Source organism: Ceratina calcarata, unplaced genomic scaffold (assembly GCF_001652005.2).
Source record: "Ceratina calcarata isolate Rehan_Ccalc_2016 unplaced genomic scaffold, ASM165200v1 scaffold389.2, whole genome shotgun sequence".
NCBI lineage: Eukaryota > Metazoa > Arthropoda > Insecta > Hymenoptera > Apidae > Ceratina > Ceratina calcarata.
The window spans coordinates 10690-14538 of NW_017162213.1; positions in this window are offsets into that span (position 1 = coordinate 10690).

Below are 3849 nucleotides of genomic sequence, written 5' to 3' on the forward strand. Positions count from 1 at the left end.
GTGTTAATGTCTATCGCAAGGACGTGTTTATATTCTTGACACTAAAAAAAGTTGTTTGATACTAATTTCTTTGTAAATTCATTGATAAATACGATATTTAACGAATTCAAATTGTTTTATCTAAGGTTGGTATCACGATAGAGCATCCATGTATAAGCATAGGACTACCCCTCTCACTGCCTGCCCCGCGAGTGATCTACCCAGCCTCCTTAAGTTTGACCTGCACCAGACGAGAACAATCAGTCCTGTCGATTATGTTTTTAATGATTCTCAGACAGGGTGCGCCTTTCTTCTAACCAGTTTAAATTAGTTCGTGATAATCATAGTTTAACCTTTAACCCTTTGGACGGTCTGTCAGAAGGGAAATTCATTTTAAGACATAAATTGTTGTTCTAAGACGTTTCCAACTGGCATCCTTTTAACGATGATCTATTTTAAGATCCGTATGGTTATTAACGCGGCGCGTATTCCCGGCGCGATGCAAGAAACCGCATTGAAACGCAAAGCAGCAGTCCCCGTGGAAGTTCAGAACTGAGCGTCGTCCTCCGTGGCACTCGTGTACGCTTAATCGTTCCAGGTTTTTCTCGTCGGCAAACAAACCAGCAATCTTTTTCCGCCGGTGTCCCCGGTGATCGACGATACCTTTCAGATTGCGGCACGTTCTTTCCCCTCTTCCACTCGATAGCTTAACGTCTTTTTTCCCCTACGTCGTCGTCGTCCCACCGACCACCGTGAAGCATCCGCCACTTGTTGTACTTGTCAAAGCGTATCGCGCGTTGACCGATGGCCAGCCGTCCGAGCGAATTCGTTTAAACTCTCCCGACGACGCTGTTTATCTGAGATTCCTCGCAACTTTCCCATCGTCCCGTCTCCCTCCGGTTCCGCTTCGTTCCGGAAATCGTGCGCGAAACTTGGACCGCGTCCCGGCTAGGGATAGAACCGTTCATTATGCAAGTTGGACGGGTTGGCGGGGGACGGAGGTCGGAGTTGATGCATACGCAAATGAAATTCGTGGGTGCGAAGCTAGGCCGTCGCGGTGTTGCTCGGTTAATGTTTACTCTGCGCAGGAGACTGATGACTGCAAGAACGATTCGAAACGCCTGTCCGTGAGCCTTGCAATTATTCTTCAGCCACTAGAGGATACGAATCGTTCCAAGGACAGAGAAAATGTGATGCCATTACTGGCACTTAGGAATTCTGAAATTTCTTCTTGTTAATTAATCAAGAAAATTGTCACGAATTAGTAGCCCTTAACTCTCAGACGTTTAATTGGGAATATTGACTGGCAATTCTAAATTATTCATACTTCGACNAATGTTCTTCCGACGTCTGATTTCTTTTTAAAAAATGCGTTTCTAAAGTGCATAAACTTTTGGGATTGACTGTATAGCCAATACATCCTTAAGAGACACTAAGATTATTAAACTCCACATTCATTTTGGGCCATTTTATTTCATATAATGATTCAATACTGGCCTAAAAATTCCCCTATAATTGTTTTCTATTATTTTGCTGGAGTCTCCCTTTTAAATTAAACGAGGTGCAATCTGAAAAACACGAAAACGAAGTTCGGTCCCCAGCTGAATGGAACACGAGGCACGATAATTGTAAACTGAATGCCTAGGTTAAAAACATACCTTATCCCACGAACGTGTCGTAAACCTTTGCCCTGACATGCATACATAAATACATAAATAAATACATACATATATACATACATACATACAAAGGTACGATAAGAAACAAGAGCCTGGCTTCCAGCTGACGTTGTCTGACCCACACGAGGCGTAATCTACTGATATATAATTACGAATCGATTTCACGCTCCTATACGATTGATTCCTCGACGTCCTCGTTTCACGATTTACACGTCACTCCTTCGTTCCGGTATCGGCCTTCGCTTCAATCCACCGACGCAGAAAGAAACAGTGTTACGTAATCGGCGATGATCGGTCGGGGTCCGACGCGTGAAGTGGAATCGGTGACGGGACACTTCTTCCTGCGACGATAATGCACAGCGAGGGAAAGGCGCATTTACAAGCAGCGGCGTAAGAAACCGCTGGTTCGCGCACGCATCGCCGGAATACAAACTACGATCATTCCGTACTTATTATCCCCCTAAAGAAACTCATAAATGCTTATGACTTTCCTGCAGGTTTTTACGTGGAACCTCCGAGCGATCCAGTTACAGGACCCATCTGGGATTGACCGCCGCGGCCACGCGGTGCCCGTGGATAAGAAGCGAGATGAAACGATAAAGAGTGGGGGGAACGGAGTAGAAGTGGAGTAAGAAACGAAAACGAAGAAAAATCTCTGGTAGAGAGTAGCGGGGTTGAACGGAGAATGGAACGTGCAAGAAAACGAGGAGATTGAGGAGAAGATGAAGCGACGGTCCGAGGGAGGGGAGAGCAGATGAGGAGCGAACAAAGCAGGGAGAGAGGGCCTTGGAACTTCGACGTCATTTGTAATACCGAATGGCCTAATGACGCGAATGCTCGCGACGGGGTGAAAATGGAAGCGTACGATTCTGCACAATCGTCGACTATACATAGAGTGACTATGTGTTGAGTCCGTTTGTACGCTCGATGATTGTTGAGGATCCAGTTCGAACAGCACCCATCGCTTAACGATGATTTGCTCTATTCGTGGTAACCGAGACACTCGAGCCAGCAATTTTTGTATCTATTGCTTCGATCATTCGTCATCATAGAGAGGAAAGGGGTACTTAACACTAGAAAGACTGAAACTTAGTATATACCTATATTGCCCAAAAGCAGTAAAAATGACTGGATTGTGAAAGAATAAAAGNTACATTCTGATAGAGTGTTTCAAGGCGAATACAATGACCTATTATGAAGGTCATTCAAGGTCACTCAAGGTCAACTGCGATAGAAAATAAATTGTCTCAGAGTACTTTTCGAATACTTATGTATCACGTGTATGTATTATACATAAATTACAATCTTTGAGGAACGAATGGATATAAATAAGTTTGCAATATCTACGTCGAAACGTAATTTGAATAACAAAGTAATTAGGTTCGTTCTCCTTGGATTCTCTATACGTCGTCTTCTAATATTATTCGTGATTTCTTATCGAGTAACGGGAAGAGGATATGACGTAAAGTCATGTTCACCTCTCGGTTCGTTACAATAGCAGTGGAGCCTCGTCATGAATCACGGTAGTACCGATTAAGAATTTCAATTCGCTCGACACCGCGGGAGATCCGTGTCGCGTAAATCTCACGGTTAAGTACGGACGGGTGGAAAAAGTACGGGCCGGGGGGACAGGGCGCGGTACATTACTCACGTGTAATCTGCCTGGGCGCGCTCTAAAATGTACGATTTATATCCGCGACCGGCCGTCCTGTCAAACCCGAGGAAAGTAGCTGCCCACTTATTTAAACTGGTTGGAACGTTATAAAAAAAATGCAAATTACGTAATGAATCTTTGGGACCACGACTTTTTTTTTCTGTGCCTTTCTGGGCAAAGGTTTTTTCAGAATAATTCTCAAGTGAAACGCGTGGGAAGAATTTGTGGTTCGTGGCTCCTTTCCCAATCATAGTCTGACTCAGCTTCGTCTATACTGCATTTGAAGATTGGAAATGGATATTTTCTATAAAAATTCTGGAATACTTGGCGAACATCAATTACGATTAACTGTAAAGGAACGCGGAGTAATTCTGTTAAGCTAATTACGTTGGGGAAAAAATAATTAACGATAATTGCATGTATGGAAAAATAACTTAGCGGAGCCATAACTGCGGGTTCATTTACGAGCGGAATCTGCAGTTACACAGATTTAAAGCGACGTACGACCGATCACTTTACGCGCACGGTATAGTAAGC